Source organism: Bufo bufo, chromosome 8, assembly GCF_905171765.1.
Source record: "Bufo bufo chromosome 8, aBufBuf1.1, whole genome shotgun sequence".
Taxonomy (NCBI): domain Eukaryota; kingdom Metazoa; phylum Chordata; class Amphibia; order Anura; family Bufonidae; genus Bufo; species Bufo bufo.
Genome location: NC_053396.1, coordinates 157,744,652 through 157,768,965, shown reverse-complemented (window position 1 = coordinate 157,768,965; position 24,314 = coordinate 157,744,652).

Genomic DNA, 24,314 nt, shown 5'->3' with positions numbered 1-24,314 from the left:
GTAAAATGTCCATTGAGGGGTTAAAAATAATAAACAAATTTAACTTACCCCATCCACTTGCTCGCGTAGCGGATCTCCTCTTCTTTCTACTTTCTTCAGGACCTGGCTAAAGGACCTTTGGTGACGTCACTGCGCTCATCACATGGTCCATCACCATGTTGATGGACCATGTGATGGACCATGTGATGAGTGCCGTGACGTAGTTAGAGGTCCTTTAGCCAAGTCCTGAAGAAAGTATAATGAAGAAGAGATCCGCTACGCAACCAAGTGGATGGGATGAGTTAAATTTGTATATTATTTTATTTACCCCTCAATGGACATTTTACTAAGAATTCTGTATTAAGAATGTTATTATTTTCCCTTATAACCATGTTATAAGGTAAAATAATAAAATCTACACAACACCGATAACAAACCCAAACTTCTGTGAAGAAGTCCGGGTTCGGGTCTGGGTACCAAACATGCCGATTTTTCTCACGCACATGCAAAATGCATTAAAACGCTTTGCACTCGCGCAGAAAAATTGTGCATTTTCCCGCAATGCACCCGCATCTTGTCCGGCCCTCACAGGCGACGCCTGTGTGAAAGAGGCATAAGTGTCCATTCACACGTCCATGTGTGTTTTGCGGATCCACGGATTTGCAGATCCGCAAAACACGGACACCGGCAATGTGCGTTCTGCATTTTGCATTCACATCGCCAGCACTTAATAGAAAATGCCTAATCTTGTCCGCAATTGAATAGGACAAGAATAGGACTTGCTCTTTTTTTTTCGGGAAAGGAATTGCGGACCCGGAAGTGCGGGTCCTCATTTCCGGATCTGGGAAGCACATAGAAATTAATGGGTCCCATAGAAATTAATGGGTCCGCAATTCCATTCTGCAAAATACGGAACAGAATTGCGGACGTGTGAATGGACCCTAAGAATAAAACAAATTTATCAAGTAACATGAGGCTTTTGATAAATATGGCATAAAGTATGACAGTACAGACTTTTCGCCTCATGATAAATTCTCCTCTTAATCTGCATTAGTTTTATTTATTTATTCCTTCTTTTACTTATTCCTACATCAGCCATAAACTAAGATATATAATTCAATACCGATAAGATGCAAGCCTTTATTATTCCACTGCCAGCATGTCAACCAATGCCATCAAGTCTGCACCCCTTAGGGGAGCCAGGTCTTAATGATGACCATCCTCATCCTCAATTTCCATATGCCTCAAATTTCCTACAGAGGTTATCGTCTGTCAGATTCTATATGGATTCTAGACTTGGAAAAAACAATTGGAAATAGCTCACTGGCCACACACTCACGGAAGGTGCACAATCTGATGAATTCACCCTTCAAATTAAATAACTGTCAATAGAAGATTGGCACACTCATACATACGGAGCCACACGGAATCTTAACAATTTATTATAACTGTGTATGGTTAAAATACAATAAAATGCAGATGTAATAAAATATCAAAATAAAAATGGATTAAACAATAGATTCGATTGCTCCCAATATTACTCGGGTTTTCTTAATGCGGATACTAACAAATGCAAGTGTCCACGAAAGATTGCAAATGCCCTGGGTGTTTCTTTAATATATAGCCTACTCTGCTGATGTGCAGGAGGCTATTATTGCACATGGATTATGGCTACTATCTTAACAGACGTGTTTCTTCTATGTGTGGTTAATGCTTATCACAATGGTTGAAATAGGAATACACCCAACTGCAGGTATCTAATATATCTCAGCAGCGAACAGACGGCACACAGCTATATTCCACTACTTATCAATGCAGTCCATGTGCTTCCCAAATGCTCTATAGTTGGTTCTCAAGAGAATGTTCACAAAGTTTCGCATAAACTTTTGTGTAGATTTTCGTTCGAAAAAATCTGCATGAAAAAATCGTGTGAAACAATCGCATTGGCAGGATCAGTGCTGGTAATATTTCACAGGGTATATGTCAAAGTCAATACCAATAACCCACATTCGTGGGCTTACCTTCCCTTGTGCTCAGCTGGTTTTTCGAGTTGTTGTTAGATCCGGCTGCAGAACATCTCAATAACATCACAAAAGGATGTGAAAACAACCCACTATCCAAACATTTTAAAGAGATGCACAATAAGAGCTTTGTGGGCCTATCATTTATGGCGCTGGAGAAGATAGACACACACTGGAGGGGGGAAATCACATAGAGAAGATGTCGAGAGCCGAATCCAGGCGTATCTATGATTTTGGGAGTTTGATGCCAATGGGGCTGAACTCAGAGCTGGAGATTTTCGGCTTTCTGTAGATGTAGGGTCGTCCACCCATGTATTCACAGAGGATCGCATGTCGGGCTGTTTATCAGCACTGCGATCCTCTCTGGATTGTGGGTGTAGGTCGCCTGACTCTTCCCTGAATGTGTCAGATTCATAGCAATGTGGCCAAGATATGGCCTAATTTCGAAGATAGCCAGTCTGGAAGATAGACATTTGAACATAAGAATCATCATAAATATAGAATGTATAGAATAATTTGTTTATAACTGGAATTAGGAATGTTATTTTAAGAAAATATGACATACAGTAGATTCAGCATTGATAAATGCAAAAAATATTGAAAAAACGCATCAAGAAAGAAAAAACGCATTAGAAGAAAAAACGCATAGCAATCACATAAAAAAAAACGCATGTATAAAAGTATTCGAAAAACAGTAAAATCGCATTGACTATGAACTTATAAATAAATATGGGTAGTCACAGCAGTAAGAAATACCCTTAAATTGACAGAATAATCGCATATGTGAAAAATCCACATTTAAGGAATCCATATCCGTTTTTCCATGAGACAATTGAAGGGTATAAAAACCCACAATTCACTTGCAAGGGGTGTTGCCACTGAGGAAGGGGAGAGCCATCCCCGAAACGCGTCTGGTAAATGCTTTACCCCACAAGGACTTGAACCTCGATCGAACAGTGCACTGTTATTTATAAAGACTTCGAGGATTTGAAAATAGACGCCTCGCACAACTTACCTTAAACCAGCTGGAAACTATCACTGGGAACACAACCCATGTGACACACTGATTATCGAGACGCCGACAGAGCAGAAGCCGGGACGCCGGCCTGCAGCCGGATCTAACAACAACTCGAAAAACCAGCTGAGTACAAGGGAAGGTAATCCCACGAATGTGGGTTATTGGTATTGACTTTGACATATACCCTGTGAAATATTACCAGCACTGATCCTGCCAATGCGATTGTTTCACACGATTTTTTCATGCAGATTTTTTCAAACGAAAATCTACACGAAAGTTTATGCGAAACTTTGTGAACATTCTCTTGAGAACCAACTATAGAGCATTTTAGAAGCACATGGATTGTATTGATAAGTAGTGGAATATAGCTGTGTGCCGTCTGTTCGGAAAAAACTGGCATAGAAAATGATAAATGAGAAGAGCCTGCCCCCTTTACGACAAAATATGCGCCAAATATATACCAAAAAGCCCCATTATGCCTGGAATAAAATACCATGGAGCAGGGATGGCCAACTCGAGGCTCTCCAGCTGTTGCAAAACTACAACTCCCAGCATGCCCAGACTGCCTACAGCTATCAGCCTACAGCAGGGCATGGTGGGAGTTGTAGTTTTACAACATCTGGAAAGCCACAGGTTGGCCATCCCTGCCATAGAGCATTGGGGGGAAAAAATAAAAACTTGGAGTGATATCTTTGCTTGTGCAGATATATTACTTTGGTTTGGGAGAGAATCTTGGACCTGCATCCATATACATAAGAGGAACTCATGCTGTTGCCTTTTGGAGCTTTTATAGAAAGTTAATTATACAAGTATTTTTAGAATTAGAGAATACTGGGCGAACCAACAGCAAGTTGCACAAACAACTTATGAACTTAATACAAATGGTGCCCTCATCTGGACCAGTATAGTCCCACAATATATATCACCTATGGAAGAGACCAGACTGCATTAAAGGGACAGTCCTTATAGAAAGCAAAACAATGTAATATTGGATGACAACTGTTTACCTATTTTGATACAAATTAGTATTTTTGTAGGATTCCAAAACTTCTAGAGATTTGGGTTAACCATTATGTCAACATTACCATTCAATCCAGGCTATAACAACCAATCAGATGACAACTATGTTGGACCCACATAAGCTGGCCATAAACATTCAATAGCTGACAGCTATCTCTCCAAGCTTCCCCACATACCTAAACATTTAATTTGGCCGAGCATGTACTGTATGTATTGTATCGGGGAGAGTTGGGAGTTCTGGTGGCTGCTTATGATCGCTTGATTCTTCTCTTCCCCAACATCGTCTTTCGGGAGAGAGTCTGGAGCTCCCCTTACACATTAGACTGTTCTTGGTCGGCTCTGCTGACAATAGATTAATGTGTAAAATGGAAAAGAACCGGCACTCCAGTAATCTTTGCTTTTAGGAATTTATTGGTCACTCATGTTAAGGTGACGCGCGTTTCGGCACTCACAGGTGCCTTTTTCAAACAGAGAGTGTGCAGCTGGTGTGAGAGCACTCACACCAGCTGCTCACTCTCTGTTTGAAAAAGGCACCTGTGAGTGCCGAAACGCACGTCGCCTTAACATGAGTGACCAATAAATTCCTAAAAGCAAAGATTACTGGAGTGCCGATTCTTTTCCATTTTGCTGATCCCGGGATTACATCCGCATAACCGAGCACCCATCGACAAGCACGCAGTGCCGCCTGACCTCATCATACAATAGATTAATGTGTATCAGGACCTATAGGCTACAGCATACTTCTTGATATAGGACTACAGATTAAGGCTGAGCACATTTCTTAATTCTTTTTTTTTTGTGTGCAAATTGGCAAATAAATTTGATTTGGGTAGGATCCTGACCAAAGCCTTTCATCTAGCCAAACCAGTTCTCTCTGCTCTGCACTGATGAGAGGCAATCACCCCAGAACAGCGGTCTTCAGATAAAATCCAAGTTATGCTTAAAGAGGACCTTTCATCTGTTTAGGCCTAGTCTGATTAGGGTCTTACCTTATAGGGCGGCCCCCACTGATGTAATCTCACTTTTTTAAAAAATTTTTAAAACAGGGGATGTCCGGTGTTGTCCCCCGTTGATTTCGGCGCCTTATATTCTAATTAGTTGACTTGGTTATACTAGGTGGAGACTGGAGCGGTTCACTTCTCCCTGGGAGTGAGCGCATCCAATCAGAGCGCACCGCTCATAGCCAGGGAGGAACTCATTCATTTCAATGGATGATGTAGTCTACACAGAAATCCACATGCTAATCCAAGCACAAAAATCCAAAACCAAATAAACACATATGTAAAAATCTGCACCTGTATATTTTCTGGCTAATGTTTCCACCACGTGTGAAGGCACCCTTATCTTTCTTTTCCTTTTGGAAGGAAAGGTAATTTGCCTTTTTTTCCAGAAAACCCAATGACCATTGCCTGACCCAGGGGCGTTGCTAGGTTCTCAAAAGATCTGGGGCCCAAGCCCCAATGAATATTGCCCAATTCTCAAAGTCAGCCAATCACCCCCCCAACCCCTCCCCCTTCAAACACTAGCACTGAAGACATTTTATTGTACTTGCTATACAGCTATACAGCAGTACGTACATTTCACATCCAGTGCCTCCCAGGTGATGTCTCCTCTGATATAGATCTTCTTTGTCATCATCTTCTCCATTTGGTCCGGACAACTTCTCTCAGCCGCGCCTTGTCTCTGCAGAGTGTGAAACACAGACATCTTAGCTTCCTCACTTTTCTGTACCCCCAAATACTATCCTGAAGAAAAATTTGTGCCCCCCCATAGTAATAGTACTCCTCATAGTTCCACCAATATTAATTCCCTTCTAGAATGCCCTCATTAGTAATACTGCCCCCTACAGTGCCCCCAACAGTGGTAGTGCTCCCCAAGAGTGCTTCCATTAGTAGAAGAGCCCTCTGGTATTAAAAATGTCCTTACAGAGCCCCTAGTAGAAATAAGGCCCCCCTATTATTACACAGTGGTAGTAAAACTCTCTACAGACCCCTCAGTAGTAATAAGCCCCCCATAATGCTCTTAATAGAAATCATTTGGATCTATAAGTCCTTCCTATAGAGCCCCCAGTAGTAATAAGAACGCCTAATGTCCCCTGGATTTAAAATGTCCCCACAGTGCCCCCAGTATTTATAATACCCCCTACTGTTATAATGCTCACCCTAAAGTGCCCCAGTATTTATATCGCCCCCTACTGTTATAATGCCCATACAGTGCCCCCAGTATTTATATTGCCACCTACTGTTGTAATGCTCACCTTGAAGCGCTCCCAGTATTTATAATGCCCCCTGCAGTGCCCCCTGTAGTTATATTCCTCCGTTTGCTGTTTTCAGAAATTATAATTCCTCATCCGCTTCACCATACAGTCCCATGTAAATAATATTATTTCCCTCCTCTGCCATAGAGTCCCATGTAAATACCATCACACCATCTCTTCTGCCCCCTCCAATATACAGTCCCATGTAAATAACATCCCCCTCTATCTACAGCCCCCCCAAAAAAATACAGTCCCACGTAAATAACATTACCCTTCAATATTCAGTCCCATGTAAATAAGATCACTCCACCCCACTGTCCCACGAAAATAACTTCAGCCTTAACATACAGTCCCAGTTAAATAGCTACAACTCCCAACATTACTCTGCCTCTCACACTGAGTAATCTACTCCTTTACTTACCTCTCCTCATATGGCAGACCTCACCACAGCTTCTTCCCAGGACTTCTCTTCACTGCTGAGCCCTCCTCTCCTGCATTGGTCACATAATGGTGAGATAATCGCAGGTCCATTTCAGCTACTGCATTTAGAACTGATCACATGGACTGTGATGTCATCACAGGTCCTTCAGCTCTTTCAAGGCATTAGATTCAATTGTATTGCCATCCTGGCCTGACCTATAAGTCTCCTCATGCCTACTAAGCACTTTCCATCAGGAGAAATAGTACCCCCGGGACCTTGACCAAGGTCTTTCACTTACCTATGGCAGTTCTTTCTGCACTGAAGAGTGGCAATCTACCCAAAATCTATTTCTCTCAATATTCTAGTCAAATAAATCTGAAGAAATTCTGATTATACAGAATTAGAATTTTTTTTTAAATGTGGGTCGAATCTATTTGTTCGCCCTTACTAGGGATGAGCGAACCCATGGAAGTTCGGGTTCGCTGGGTTCGGCCAAACTACAGGTCAAAGTTCGGGTTCTGGACCCAAGCTTGACCCGAATTTGACAACTAACCCAGACCCCATTAAAGTCAATGGGGAACCAAACTTCACTTTACTATTTTGAATAATAGCATTCTTAAATCAGAATGCTAAATAAAATGGCCATTGAGGGGTTAAAAATAATAAAAAAAACTCACCTCATCCACTTGATCGCGCAGCCGGTATCCTTTTCTTTCTTCTTTCTGCAGGACTTGCAAAAAGACCTGCGATGACTTCATCGCACTCACCACGTGGTGAGTGCGATGATGTCATCGCAGGTCCTTTTGCAGGTCCTGCAGAAAGAAGAAAGAAGAGGATACCGGCTGCGTGATCAAGTGGATGAGATGAGTTTTTTTTAAAATTATTTTTAACCCCTCAATGGTCATTTTATTTAGCATTCTGTCTTAAGAATGCTATTATTTTCCGTTATAACCATGTTATAATGGAAATTAATAAAATCACCCGAACGCTGAACCTGAACTTCAGTGAAAAAGTCCAGGTGCCCGAACTCGCAATGTTCGTATGAACCTGAATTTTGCAGTTCGGGTTTGCTCAACCCTAGTCCTTACAAAAGATTATAAAATGTATTTTATTAAAAGAGCATATGTATTGCATGTTGAGATTCCATTCCATTCTGCATGTTCACCAGTTTCTGTCTATCCAAAAACGTTTAACAAAATGAGTCGAAGTTTGCATTTAAGATGATGATATTGTATATTGTATCTATCTAGAGTGCTTCGCCTGTCCCCTCCACTATCCCAGCTTCATTCTCCCACTGAAACTCTTCCTACTTTATTCATCTCCTGTACTCTCCCTCTCTGGACGTTTCTCACCCGCTGGGTCTTGGCATCTTAAAGTGAGATTTTGGTAGCAGTGAGTTAAGATTTATGATATGGGAGGACAGAGTGTGAAAGGGGTATCATCATCAGTTTTGACTGAAAGAAAGAAAACATATCTTTAACAAAAAGGGAGTCTATTCAATTCTTCTGCGTTGTTAGGACAACCCAAACTATCCTTTAAATGATTAGTTCCACTTCAGAGGAATTTACATTCAACAGTGAAAACGCAGACTCCCTCTTTTTATCCGAGAGGATTTCTCACTAAAGAGAGTCATATGTTTTGGGCTTTTATTTATCTTTCTCTATTCAAAGCCACTTGTATTTAATAAAAAGGAGAGTCCGCACAAAACAGCAATTATGAACAATATACCTGTTAAAGAGAAGAGCCAGTTAAAGCAGGTAGAACAGAAGGCAAAGCAAGCTCTCGAGATTCGGACAGCTTAGGAAAATATATTGTAGCTGGGAATGAATAGAGACGCTCAGAATAACTCTTTAGAAGTCAATGGCTCTAGGACATTGTCTACAAACTGTAACAGCCATGAAATATTCTGGGTAACATATATCATGCTAAAAGGACTCAAGAAGCATAGCAACCCTTTGAATGTCACAGCTCAGCTTTAACACAGCTTCAAACTGACATAATGAGCAGCATGGTAGTGATTTCAAGGATGCCACCACAATGTATGTATTTGTTTACAGTGGAACTTCACTGATTGATGTAAAACAAAGGGACACATGCAATTTTTTACCATAGAAAAATATCTAAGGAAAAAAAAAAAATATATATATATATACTATACTATCATAGCTACTATATTTTTCAGACTGTAAGACAATGACTTTAGGTCACAGGGTAGCACTAGGCTAGTGGAAGAAAAGGGAGTGATGAGTGTCATGGCAATCTGGGGCAGGACACATAAGTTCTTTTTTTTTGGCTGATGGCCGTTGGGGGTCTGATCTGAGGTCTTAGTAATGGAAGTATGATGGGGGTCGGATGTGAGGTTTGAAGAGGAATAGGGGTCTGATACAAAGGCCTGATGGGTCTGATCTAATGTCTGATGGAGCTTGGGGGTTTGATGGGGGTCTGATCTGGGGTCTGAGGAGGAATAGTGGTTTGATATAGAGGTCTGATGGACGTTGGGGATCTGATGGGGACCTTTATTACACTGAGGTCTGATGGAGCTGGGGGGGTCAAATTTGAGGTCTGAGGAGGAATGGGGGTCTGATACAGAGGTCTGATGGAGGTCTGATGGAGCTTGGGTGTCTGATCTGAGGTCTGAGATGGAATGAGGGTCTGATCGGGATCTTATCTGAGGTCTAAGAAGGAATGGGGGTCTGATAAAGTGGTCTGATGGAGCTTGGGGGTCTAATAGGGGTCTGATCTGAGGTTTGATGGAGTTTGAGGATCTTATGAGGATCTGATCTCAGGTTTGATGAAAAATATATTTTTTCTTCGGTATATTGATACCCGACACCCTCAAAGTATACTTTTTTTTTTGTTAAAGAGGACCTGCAATTTCTTTTGACATGCAACTACATGCATACCCATGTTTAAACAATTCTGGAGCTTTTATTCTTATGACTTTATGTTGTACCATTAATTTATTAGTCCTGGTAGAAATTATGAAGGAATTACAAGTAGTTTGTAATGAAGGTCCAGATGGGTGTTACCTGTTGGGTGTGCATCCTTGCACAGTCTGACTCTATCCAATCAGTGCTGCCAGTATCAGACTGTGCAGGGACACACCAGCAACTGGTAACACCCATGTGGACCTTCATTGCAGACTGCTAGCAATTCATTTATAACTTCTAGAGAGACTTATAAAGTAGTTGCTAAAACAGACATGTCAGGAGTGCAGTGAGCTTTCAATGTTATAACTATATTATCCGTTTAATACACCACTGAGATGCAAGAGTATATACTGTATATTGTTATACAGTTGGTATTAAAGGTTTTGGTGGTCTATGGCTTAAATGTTATACTGTTGGGGATTTAAGGTGGTTTAGTGGACTAGGATATTTTAATGGGTTATATATCCCTGGTGGTCTATGGATCCTTGGCTACTGAAGGGGTTGTTACACTATGACACTATAGCATCCCTTTCTATAGATTAACCACTTCACATCCAGGCCATTTGCCCCCTTCCTGACCAGGCCTAATTTTGCAAACCTGACATATCTCACTTTATGTGGTAATAACTTTGGAACACTTTTACTTATCCAAGCCATTCAGAGATTGTTTTCTCGTGACACATTGTACTTCATGATAGTCATAAATTTGAGTCAATATATTTCACCTTTATTTATAAAAAAAATCTCAAATTTACCAAAAATTTCGAAAAAATTGCAATTTTCAAAATTTCAATTTCTCTGCTTTTAAAACAAAAAGCGATACCTCATAAAATATTTATTACTTAACATTCCCCATATGTCTACTTTATGTTGGCATCATTTTGGAAATGTCATTTAATTTTTTTAGGACGTTAGAAGGCTTAGAATTTTAAAAGCAATTCTTAAAATCTTTAAGAAAATGGCCAAAACCCACTTTTTAAGGACCAGTTGAGGTCTGAAGTTACTTTGTGGGGCTTACATAGTGGATACCCCCATAAATGACCCCATTGTAGAAACTACGCCCCTCAAGTTACTTAAAACTGATTTTAAAAACTTTGTTAACCCTTTAGGCATCCCTCAATAATTAAAGGAAAATGAAGATCAAATTTTTAAATTTCACTTTTTTGGCAAATTTTCCATTTTAATCCATTTTTTTCTTTCACACATCGAGGGTTAACAGCTAAACAAAACGTAATATTTATTACCCTGATTCTGCGGTTTACAGAAACAACCCACATGTGGTCATAAACTGCTGTATGGGCACACGGACGTGGCGGAGAAGAAAAGGAGCGCCATATGGTTTTTGAAAGGCAGATTTTGCTGAACTGGTTTTTAGATCCCATGTCCCATTTGAAGCCCCCCTGATGCACCCTTACAGTAGAAACTCCCATAAAAGTCACCCCATTTTGGAAACTAGGGGATAAGGTGCCAGTTTTATTGGTACTATTTTTGGGTACATATGATTCATTATAACACTTTATGGGACAAGGTGACCAAAAAATTGTTTGTTTTAGCACAGTTTTTATTTACTTATTTTTACAGCGTTCACCTGAGGGGTTAGGTCATGTGACATTTTTATAGAGCATATCATTACGGACGTGGCAATATCTAATATGTATACTTTTTCTCATTTATTTAAGCTTTACACAATAATAGCATTTTTTAAACAAAAAAATGTTGTTTTAATGTGTCCATGTTCTGAGAGCTATATTTATTTTTTTTTTTTCAGCGATTTTCTTATTTAGGGGCTAATTTTTTGTGTGACATATGCCTTTTTTTTTGATCACTTGGTGTTTTACTTTTTGTGATGTAAGGTGGCAAAAATAGCTTTTTTTCACACAGTTTTTATTTTTTATTTTAACACTTTCTTTTTTTATTTTTTATTTTACTGTTTTCGTCCTCCATAAGGTCATACAAGACCTCTGGGGGACATTTAACTTCACTTTTTCTTTTTTCACTATTAATATTCACTATAAATCTGACATAGTAGCCCCAGTTACAGGAGAAATTCACCCCCCAGAGATGCTGTACAGCGGTGTACTGCGCTGTACAGCCTCAGTGCAGGGCTGATCGAGGTCTGTGAAAGACCCGACAGCTCCTGCACTCTCTGGCCCCGGCGGTCACATGACCGCCGGGCCCGAACAGGAAGCGCATAGCACTTTCTGCACTGTATACACAGCGCTCGGTGAGCGCTGTGTATACAGCGATCTAGAAGGCAGGGACACCTGGGAACTGTCCCTGCCTTCTCTAAGGGTTTCCCTGCTGTCACTGACAGCAGGCAACCCGATCTGCAGCTGCACGATTAGCGTGCAGCTGCGATCTCTGAATGGACGTTCTGGAACGTCCATTCACAGATATAGAACCACCTCCCGGACGTTTTTAGTCAACATGCGGACGGGAGGTGGTTAAGTTATCTCTTCATGAGATGATTTCTTTGGTCCATGGTAGAGGGTGGTCATCCTGGTGGTCTGAGGAAGCTGGTGTTTAAGCATGCAGTGATTTATCTCCCTTCTGGTCTAGCGTAGTTAAAGGATTAAATATCATGAAGATTTGGGTTGTTAAGAGCCATATCTAGACTTTCAGTCTGCTGCCCTAGTGTTAAATCTTAACTATCTTGGCTAAGGAACAATAGCTGGTTGAGAACTTCCCTGGCTGTCAGTATTTGGGCAGGCATCAACCTTGTGGTGGTGAGTTAAATATGTGATGTCCTGAGCAGTGGCATACACACAATCCATGGGGCCCCGGTGCAAAACTGATCCATGGGGCCCCCTCCCCGTCGCTCCCCCCAAACCTGCTTCCACCCCCTCACTACCTCCCCTACCAGTGGCGTAACTATAGTGTTATGGGCCACAGTGCAAATTTAGGATTGGGCCCCCCCCCCCCCATTTTTACAAAGAAGCAGGAGATTTTCTTACTAAGGGCTCTTTCCGTGCGGTTATTCCGCTGCGTTAATGACAGCCAAGCCCCATTCTGGACAGCAGAGACACGGAGCACTAACATGACTGACTGTGATCTTTTTACTACAAAATCACAGTGACAACTTTATCTCTGTGTGATTTTGTAGTAAAAAGATCACAGAGAGACATGGAGCATTATCAATCATGTAAATGCTCAGTGTCTCTGCTGTCCGGAACAGGGTTTGGCTCTCTTTCACTCAGCGGATTACCCGCACGGGATCCGCTCGTGTTAAAGAGCCCTAAGCCCAATGCATGGCTACACTCACCCAGTCCTAATAATATCTGGTCCTACCTCATCCAGGGTGTCACTGGCATCGGCGTGATGTCCGCTGGATCCAGAACAAGGTCCCTGTGGTGAGAAAAAAAGAATAATCACATAAGGAAGGGATGGTGACTGCCCCTGTGAAATCACCAGCAGGGGGCGCTGTGCTGGCCTGTAAGACTGAGCCATGCCAATGTATCGCAGGGTAATCTAGGACATTTCCCCTAAGTGCAGCCACACAGTACTAGTGCCTACCTTGTGGCCCCTCACAGTAGTTATGCCCACCTTTGTTCCTTTCACAGTAGTTATACCCAGATATGTGCCCCCTCACAGTAGTTATGCCAAATATGTGTCCCCTTACAGTAGTTATGGCCAGATATGTTCCTCCCTCACAGTAGTAATGTCAGATTATTGCCCCCTCACAGTAGTAATGCTCAGATTATGTGCCCCTCACAGTAGTAATGTCAGATTATGTGCCCCCTCACAGTAGTAACGCCAGATTATGTGCCCCTCACAGTAGTTATGCTAGATTATGTGCCCCTTCACAGTATTTATACCAAGTTATGTGCCCCCTCAAAGTAGATATGCCCAGATATGTGCCCCCTCAGAGTGGTTATGCCAGATTATGTGTCCCCTCACAGTAGTAATGTCAGATTATGTGCCCCTTCACAGTATTTATGCCCAGTTATGTGCCCCCTCAAAGTAGATATGCCCAGATATGTGCCCCGTCAGAGTGGTTATGCCAGATTATGTGTCCCCTCACATTAGATATGCCCACATATGTGCCCCTCACAGTGGTTATGCCAGATTATGTGTCCCCTCACATTAGATATGCCCACATATGTGCCCCTCACAGTGGTTATGCCAGATTATGTGCCCCCTCACAGCAGTTATGCCTTCAGTTATGCCTTCATATGTGCCCCCTCATAGTTATGCCTTCATATGTGCCCCCCTCACAGTAGTTATGCCAGATTAGGTGCCCCCTCAAATTAGTTATGGCAGATTAGGTGCTCAGTAGAGATGCCCACTTTTGTGCCCCCTCACTCTAGTTGTGCCCATCAACCCCCCCCCCCTTGCAGTGTTGAAATAAAAAAATAAAAAACATACTTACCCTTTTCTGATGACAGGCTCCTACACTCATGGCTCTGCTGGCTGTGCTGAAGGCAAATTCCTGGGCTTTCAGCTCTCCTCCCACAGCCAGCAGTGTGATGTGGGGTCAGCAGGGGGAGCTCCTGAGCTCTGAAGATCAGTGAAGCAGAGAGCAGAGAGGTTTCCCTGCTTCACTATGGAAACGAACTGCCTGTCCAGGTGTGTGTGAGTGAGTGCGCACTCCTTGTGTTTGCGACTTTTCTAAAACACTGGATATTACGCAACTGTTGCCACTTTCCCTAAAGGGGCGTGGCAAGGGTTGGAAAGGGGCATGGCCAGCCACCCCAAAAATATATATCTTTATTTATGCCAGTTTTCTGGCGCAAATGAACCCAGAATTCTACAGCAGCTCTGAGTTGTCATATATTTCTGTTTAGGCACACAGACTGCAGGAGGATTCACCAAATTTATAACAAGGCGTGAGCCTTTTTTTAAAAATTAGGTGCATCCTCCGTCAGTGCAGGGGATATCAAGACTGACGCAGAAAGAGCCAGTCTTGATAACTCTCTCTATATATATCAATCTACTCTGCTCCTCCTGCTCTATATTATGCTGCCTGCAGATTACACTGCATTTTGGGATGAAAGGTTCTCTTTTTGCTGATGACACAAAGATTTGTAACAGGGTTGATGTTCCTGGAGGGATACACCAAATGGAAAAGGATTTAGGAAAACTAGAGGAATGGTCAAAAATCTGGCAACTAAAATTTAATGTTGATAAGTGCAAGATAATGCACCTGGGGCGTAAAAACCCAAGAGCAGAATATAAAATCAGTGATACAGTCCTAACCTCAGTATCTGAGGAAAGGTATTTAGGGGTCATTATTTCAGAAGACTTAAAGGTAAGCAGACAATGTCATAGAGCAGCAGGAAATGCTAGCAGAATGCTTGGGTGTATAGGGAGAGGCATTACTAGTAGAAAGAGTGAAGTGCTTATGCCGCTGTACAGAGCACTAGTGAGACCTCACTTGGAGTATTGTGCTCAGTACTGGAGACCATATCTCCAGAAGGATATAGATACTCTAGAGAGAGTTCAGAGAAGAGCTACTAAACTAGTACATGGATTGCAGGATAAAACTTACCAGGAAAGGTTAAAGGACCTTAATATGTATAGCTTGGAAGAAAGACGAGACAGAGGGGATATGATAGGAACTTTTAAATACATAAAGGGAGTCAACAAGGTAAAAGAGGAGAGAATATTTAAAAGAAAAAAAACTGCTACAAGAGGACATAGTTTTAAATTAGAGGGGCAAAGGTTTAAAAGTAATATCAGGAAGTATTACTTTACTGAGAGAGTAGTGGATGCATGGAATAGCCTTCCTGCAGAAGTGGTAGCTGCAAATACAGTGACAGAGTTTAAGCATGCATGGGATAGGCATAAGGCCATCCTTCATATAAGATAGGGCCAGGGGCTATTCATAGTATTCAGTATATTGGGCAGACTTATCTGCCAACACATTCTATGTTTCTATGTTTCTATGTCAGCCCTGCTAGCATCTATGGAATGCAAATGAAAACTAGAAAAGCTACAATTTCTGGGGAAATTGTGTGACGTGTTCTTGCCTCCACCAGTAGTCTACAACTGGAGTGGGTGGAGTAACTGGGTGGAGTGGCTTGAGTAACTGTTGTGTGGTTAGAGTGGCTGGAGTAACTGTGGAAAGGTTGGACTGGGCAGAGTAGCTTTATGGAGTGGGCAGAGTAACTGTGTGGAGTATTTGGAGTGAGTAAAGATAGTAAACATTACACTAACCAATTGATTGATCAAATTTAAAAAGTGCACATGGCAAGCTTGGTAGAGTGAGAAATGCATTTCAACTTTTATTTATTTATATAGCACATTTAATTGCAATGTTGTTGCCCAAAGTACTTCACAGTTACATTAAAACATACATTTATAAAAACATGAGCAGCATAATCAAGCCTAGCAGATGAAGGTATGACCACATGCATTTGGGGGGGTCTCAGCATCTTGACGTAGAATGGAGGTGAAGGTGTGCTATCTGTTTGATGATAATCAGTGTTCACAGCCACTGTTTCCTGGCAACGCTCATGCCCCGTTTATGCCGGCTCTAAGCGTGTGACACCACATCACTATGTACCACCTGGGCACATTCACTGTCACAAACCTCCATTTCCACTATGCTGCTGTGGGGCTCCGGATCCCGAATGTCACAAACCTCCATTTCCACTATGCTGCTGTGGGGCTCCGGATCCCGAAAGTGTGGGTATGAAAGGCCCAGTTTAGTCCAGCGTATCTTTGCAGCTTTAGATCTCTTTCCTTTAGATGGCATGATGATATTCACACAGCTGTAATTTCTTTTCGTAAATGTAGCCAGTTGAAACACCTCAAATACTCTCTACTGTATAAAACTTATTTCCAAACTATTAAAGGGGTTGGCCACCCCCCTAAGTATCAAAAATCCAAAGTGCCCCAGACGATAGCCCAAACTATGAAGTATTTATATCATGCTAAATGTGCAGGCTGTATGTCATTTTTCTTATCTGTTCACCATGACATGTTCCCCTGAGGAGCTTCCTCAGACAGGCTGTGTGGGCGGAGCAGCTTTAAAGTGAAAGTAAATATCCCAGCATGCAATGCAGCAGTCACATGACATCCCCGCCCTCCTCTGTTCCTATAGAGACAAGAGCCCCTCAGACTTCTGTACAGACACAGCAATATAAAGCCCACCCCAGTCCCAGCAGTAAAGAGAGGTCACTTCACTGGCGGTCGCCATCTTTAATTGGTTGCAGTTTATAAATTATAAATACTACGGTGAAGAGCTTTATATTGAGAGAGTCACAAGACCCAGACCTACATTTTAAAGCATAGTATACTCTGAAATATTAAAAATGAAGGCACAGTCGCAGTTTAGAAATTGCCCTTCAAATTTGAGGTGTCTAGAGTGGAGGTTCAATGAATGTCAATGGGCGGCGTGAGTTGCAAATGGTCATATCGTGAAAACTATCAGGCCTACGGCTTTGCCGTGGACATGTTTAGTGGCAGCAGGGATAACTGAACGTTTTGATATAAGATTTGTGTAGGTAGGCTTGAAAATGAGGGAGTGGTGGCAGTTTAGAAATCATGTCCTGATTTGTCAGCTCACACTCTAGCTTTTGAACATTCCGCCTTTCATTCCTATGGGACCAATTTTGCCACAAAAACGCTGATATTTCGTGAAGCATTCAGCGAAACGTTCCACAATGTAATAGCACACCAATCGGGAACAATCCGTACGTTTCGGTATATTACTGTCTATGTAGTGTAAAAACTGTGGGAGGAGTTAGGGTGGTAAATTTGGCTATAATAATAAGAATATATATGTGAGATAACAGTAAGTCGTCTTGCCATGCAAGAATACTTAATGAATGAGCAAGAAACAATATCTTCAGTTCATGGGGAAGTCTGGGCAGATCTCATTACAGCTATCTTATAGGTGTCGCAACCTATAGATTCAATCGGGCATATATCTTTAGAATCTGTTGTATGAAATAGCAGAAGGGTGGTATTCCATTGCCCGATTGCTTGATTATACAAGCCAATTATGGGGAACGAGCATTCCTACTAACACTGTGAAGTCTAGTAGGGGCTTTACTGCTCAGGGATAAAGCTAAGGGTGGTATTACATTGGGCAGTGTGAGCACCGATGGATGAAACATCCATCGGAGCTCGTTTGCACTGGCCTGATTACACCGAAAGCAGAGAGGAACGATTGCTACAGCAGTGTTTCCTCCCTCTTTCACTTCTATTAATATCAGCTGCATATCCCTGATTACATAGGCCAATGCAACATTTGAATGAGGAAGGAACGATTGCTACCACAGTGGTTCCTCCCTCATTCTCTTCTGTACATGATCGGCAGCACATCCCTTATTACACAAATTGATGTGCTGCCAATAATCGGGCATCTTTCAGGGCTGATGAAAGATGCCCATCAGCCAACAAATGAGCGCTTGCTCATTCATCATCTGATCAACTGCTTGATTATATGAGCCAAATATTGGTAATGAGTGTTCCTATGAACACTGATAATTGGCCGAATTATCATGCGGTCTAAGGGCTCGTTCACACGAACGTGTGATGCTCGTTTCCATATTGTGGACCGCATTTGCAGATCCGCAGGGCTCTATTGTTTACAATAGCACACTTCTGGGTGGAAGCTTCTGCCCGGTAGTGTGTTCGGTGATGTCACGGGCTCTGATGGGCGTGCTTTAGTGCTGCCCTAGCCGTTTTACTGGCTAGGGCAGTGCAGTGGCGGACTGACCATTCGGGCACTTGGGCATAGACCGAGGGCCCGCGGCCAATAGGGGGCCCCATCAGAGGCTCCTCCTGCAGGGCCGTCGTCGGGGCAGCTGCCCCACCGGGTCTACTGTCTACTAGTACTACTCACTATCAAAGTAGCGCAGCAGCAAGGCCTGGCCGGATGGCAGCGTAACATGATGTCACTCACTTCGTTGCGCGCCTGCTCCGCTTGCTCCATTAATAAAGTGGGAGGAGCAGGTGCTTGAGTCCGTGACACAGTGAGTGACGTTACACTGCCGTCCGGCCGGCCTGCCTGCTACGTAGCGCAACGCTTCTGTGAGAGTGAGTAGAGTAGTATCATGTCATTATTAAATAATTCAATCAAACCTCCTTCATCAGGGTGTGTGTGACATCCAGATTGAAGCCCCTGACCATGCCCCGGACAGGAGATGGCACAGGGTGACGAGCGTGCTGCCAATGCTGCAGTCATGCTGCAGGCTGAATGGAGGAGAACTAGCGGAGGGACCGGAACAGGGCTTCCCCTCCTGACAGCCGAGCTGTGGGCAAGGTCACTTGGGCATGTGCAGCCGTGCCCTCCTCTGTCACCCAGGCGGAGATAAGGCTGTGAAGGGGCTGTGAGCGGGTGGAGCCGGGCTTCGCACAGGACATGCCCCCTGGTAGCGGAGACAGGGGTGGGCGGGACAGGAGAAGGTGGATGAGGACCCTGGAGCTGCCTCACTGCTGTCACCTCACCACATGCCACTACTGCTGAGCACGTCACTTCTCAGTTCTCACCACACCGTGACGTCACGGGGCTCTAGTTATACCTGCAGCAGTGAGGTCATCGTGCTGAAGAGGCTGAGGGTTCCGCTCAGTGACCTCTATCTGCCTGGAGATTGTGCCTGTAACCTGCCCAGATGATGGGGGTGATGTCTGTACGGACGGAAACAGATGAGACACAGAGAGTGGAGATGGGAAGAGATAGACAGATAAAGGGATGTATTAGATGAATAGGGAGTAATAGACAGACCGATAAAGATCGATATGTGCTAGATATAGAAAGAGAGATAACAGCTAGACAGATATAGATAGAAGATAGAAAGATCGATCGATCGATAGATAGATAGATTTGAAATTTAACACTTTACATATACAGACTGCTGTGTATTGGGGATCACTATTTACACAGGGACACTGTTATGGGGGGGATCTGTGGATGACACATACATATAGCATAAGATGCTATGTGTCATCCACAGTTCCCCCCCATAACAGTGTCATCCACAGATCCCTATAACAGTGTGTCAACCACAGATCCCGCATAACAGTACATCATCCACAGATCCTCCATAACAGTGTGTCCACCACAGATCCTCCATAACAGTGTCAACCACAGATCCCCATAACAGTGTCATCCACAGATCCCCCATAACAGTGTCATCCACAGATGCCCCTATAACAGTGTGTGATCCACAGATCCCCCATAATAGTACGTCATCCACAGAGCCTCCATTACAGTGTGTCCTCCACAGATTCTCCATAACAGTGTGTCCTCCACAGATCCTCCATAACAGTGTGTCCTCCACAGATCCTCCATAACAGTGTGTCCTCCACAGATCCTTCATAACAGTGTGTCATCTACAGATCCTCCATAACAGTGTCATCCACAGATCCCCCATAACAGTGTGTCCTCCATAGATCCTCCATAACAGTGTGCCATCCACAGATCCCCCATAACAGTGTCATCCACAGATGCCCATAACAGTGTGTCATCCACAGATCCCCATAACAGTGTGTCCTCCACAGATCCCCCATAACATAGTGTCATCCACAGATCCCCCATAACAGTGTGTCATCCAAAGATCCCCCATAGCAGTGTGTCATCCACAGATCCCCCATAAAAGTGTCATCCACAGATGTCCCCATAACAGTGTGTCATCCACAGATCCCCATAATAGTGTGTCATCCACAGATCCCCCATAACAGTGTGTCATCCACAGATCCTTCATAACATAGTGTCATCCACAGATCCTCCATAACAGTGCATCATCCACAGATGCCCCCATAACAGTGTCATCCACAGATGCCCCCATAACAGTGTGACATCCACAGATCCCCATAACAGTGTGTCATCCACAGATCCCCCCATAACAGTGTGACATCCACAGATCCCCAATAACAGTGTGTCATCCACAGATCCCTCATAACAGTGTCATCCACAGATGCCCCCATAACAGTGTGACATCCACAGATCCCCCATAACAGTGTGTCATCCACAGATCCCTCATAACAGTGTGTCATCCACAGATCCCCCATAACAGTGCGCATCCGTAGAGACAGAAAGAAGGGGAAAGAATCTGCGGAAGCAAGCAGAGGACGGCACAGCAGACGACTGAATAGCTTCTTTTGTAGGTAAATTGTTTTATTATAAATGTAGTTAAGTTTAATGTCTGTTTTTGTCTTATTATTTTCAGGCTTTTGCTTAAAGGGACAGTAAAAAATGTTTGTTTGTTTTTTAGCTATGTATGATTCTTTTTGATAATAAATAAATGTAAATGTAGTGGTGCTATAATGTGGACGCCAGGCCTCTCTGATGTCCTGCAGGCTGTGCTGGCGCTGTGGCAGCATACAGTTGGCCAGGCAGCAGAAAGGCTCTGAGGCTGTCATTGTGTGCTCTGGAACCAAGTGTAGGTGATGTTGGCGGCGCAATATGTGGGTGGGGCTGCGTGTGGGTGTGGCTTGAGGGTGAGCGGGGACACAGGGGCCCCATAATCTCCTATTGCCTGGGGGCCCCATGAGTTGTCAGTCCGCCCCTGGGGCAGCGCTAAAGCCCGCCCATAAATGCCTGGTTCGTCACCGTAAGTCCTGAAAATTCCTTTGCACTGTGCGATTTAGCACAGAGCAAAGGAGAGCATCGGAGCATGAACTGCTCAGATGCTCAGGTCAGGGGGGCTACCTGGGTGAAAATGGAGGTATGTCCGGGTTCAGCTCTGAACCTGGACAACCCCTTTAACCACCTCCGGACCGCTGTACGCACAGACGCGTCCTGGAGGTGGTTGTTTTATTCCGAGTGGACGCGCCGGCGCGTCCTCTCGCGAGACGCGAGATTTCGGTCTCAGCCGGCCCGCGCATGCGCATCGCGGGCCGGCAAAAGTTCGAGGAGAATTGCATCAGCAACCTGCCAGCCAATGATCGTCGCTGGCCGGTTGCTGATTTTTAAAAAATCGAATCACAAGCCAGATAACAGATCATATTAGTAAATATGATCTGTTATATGGCTTCTCTGCTCCTCTGCTGGTCCTTTTCGTCGGTTGGATCCAGCACAGGAGCAGACTGAACTGTGAGTACACCAAACACTACACCTTAGCCCCAGATCACCCCCCTGCACCCCAATTAACCCTTTGATCACCCCTTTGATCGCCCCTGTCAATCACTAGTGAAAGGAAAAAAAGTGATCAGTGTAAACTGTCACTTTTTTTTTTTCACTGGTATTGACTGATAGGTTTTAGGGATAGTTTAGGCCCCTTGGTTAGGTAGTTAGCGTCAGTTAGCGCCCACCCCACCGCACCGCAGTCACTTTTATTCGCTGATTAGCGTATCGCTAATCAGCATTTGTACTTTTATAGTATCTGTAAGTGATCAAAACTGATCACGGTCAGATCTATAATAGTATTAGTGTCACTTTAGTTCGCCCTCCACCCAAAACGCAGTGTTTGCCCGATCAGGCCTGATCGGTCGCCCACACGTGCGTTCACCCACACCCGCCCCACCGCAGTTATTATTATTTTTTGATCACTGCACATTCACTTTACACGCACTGCGGCGATAAAAAAATCAGTTTTGATATTTTTTATCAACCGCAGCGGCCTCCGGTACTTCGCTAGCCTCCCCTTTGTAAGACAGGTTTGCTTTTTTTCTTGGGTAGTCTCAGGGAATACCCCTAAATTTAGTAGTCCAAAATGTCAAACAGGGGGTATTCTTCTGAAGAGGCCTACAGGATTCTGACCCAGAGGCGTATCTAGTGAAAATGGCGCCTATGGCAAGCACTGAAACTGCGCCCCTGTCAAAATATTTTAAACCCATCTTTCAGATAACCTTAACAAAAAAAAAAACAGCTGACAAATCTTCAAGTCAAACTCTTTAATCTTCCAATTAAAGTTTTTGTTGCCTAAAATTAATGTTTGTAAGGTAGAAAAACAGAATAGTGTAATGATTCTGTTAAAAAACGAGTAAATACTTATTAAATTCCTTCATCTATATCACCTCCGGCGTTCTAGTTTCTGTTCTCTCATTCACTTCCTGGCTTGCGGCGCTCGTTCATGTAAGAACTACATTTCCCAGTATGCATTGCAGCACGCATAGTAATTCACATCTCCTTGATGTCTCTAACACGTAGAGAGCGTCCTGCCACACAGATGTAGTTCCCAGGAGGGGGTAGGAACAGTGTACACACTGATTCGAAAGCGCCACTGCCCATTGAAATCAATGGGCAGCGCCGCCGAACCGCCAGCAATGCACCGCTGCAAGCTGCATTTTGCGGGCGGTTTTAACCCTTTTTGGGCAGCTAGTGGAAGCTCAAAGTCCTGCGAGCCGCATATTTGAGGCGCCCTGCTAGCGGCTGAATAGCGCCGCAAAAACTACAGTAAAGCGCCGCTCAAATAGCGACGCTTTACCGCCAATAGCGCAACGCCCCAGTGTGACAATAGCCTAAGCCTGGCATCATGACAGTCTCAAACAGAAGCAAGCAGCCCATCCAATATAGTGCTTGCACAATATGGATTAAATTAATTATAATTATGCATAGCCATAGATATAAATAAAGTGATTTGTGCAACAGCAGGTACAACTTGCACAAATCACTTTATTTAGGATATCTATGCATAATTCTAATTTATTTATTCCATATGTATTTAGCAGCACTATATTAGGTATTTAGCAAGGTTACATTTATTAGGTTGCCTGCAGTGCTTGGCAGATTGCAGAATGTCAGTACATCATTATACAGTGTGATCATGATGTGTGTGTGTACCGTAGCAGACTAGCAGTGCTGCCTGGCTGGGGGTCCAATCGTCCAACTTCTCACAGTTCTTCTCCTCACTTCACCTCAGTGCAGTCAGTCACGGTGACTGAGTCACCTCACGAGTGACACGCTTGGATAAATGAAGCTACGATACGCAGAGGAGGGTAGGCGGAGCTTGAGGCAGAGCTGGAGGCGGAGCCTCTGCAAGTTAGCAGATACACGGACGGACTGGGCGATCCCATTCATAGAAAATCATGGGGGCGCCTGTCTTTCTCCTACATGCCAGCCCTCAGTCCAGACTGTCCAGCCAAGGTAAAAGTACTTTCCAAGTTAATTTGCGTGCCGCCGCCAGCGCTGGGGCTAAAGGAGGTGGCTGCAGAATGGGTGGGAATTTTTTTTTCATGATATTTTTTTTTTTGTCGCCCCCCCCGCTTGGCGCCTATGGCACTAGCCATGGCTGCCATAGCTTGGATACGCCACTGTTCTGACCCAGTCGGATGAGGAGTGGGAACCCTCATCTGACGAATCTAGCGGGTCAGAATATGAACCTGTGGAAAGCAGTGGCTCTCTGACCCAAAGTTCGGACGAGGAGGTGGAGGTCCCTGGCAGCACCAGGCGTACCCGGCCCCGTGTCGCTAGACCACAGGTTACGCAGGATCCGTTTCAAGAGCAGCAGAGTGGGGCTGTCGCTGCCGGATCACGTGGTGAGGCATACACCAGCAGCGCAGCCCTTCCTGGACCTAGTACCAGCACTGCCGTACAACATGGTGAAGTAGCGAGCACCAGAAGGGCAGTTGAAGCTGGTACGGTGGCACGTGCAGTAGTTACCCCGTCGCAGCCACCGCGCAGACAGGCCCGTAGACCCCCTAGAGTCCCTGAGATGCTGGCAAACCCTGATTGGCAGTCACCAACTTCAGCCGCACCTGTAGTTCCCCCTTTTACCGCCCAGTCTGGAGTTCGGGTTGAGACGGCTCAAATCGGTTCGGCCCTGGGATTTTTTGA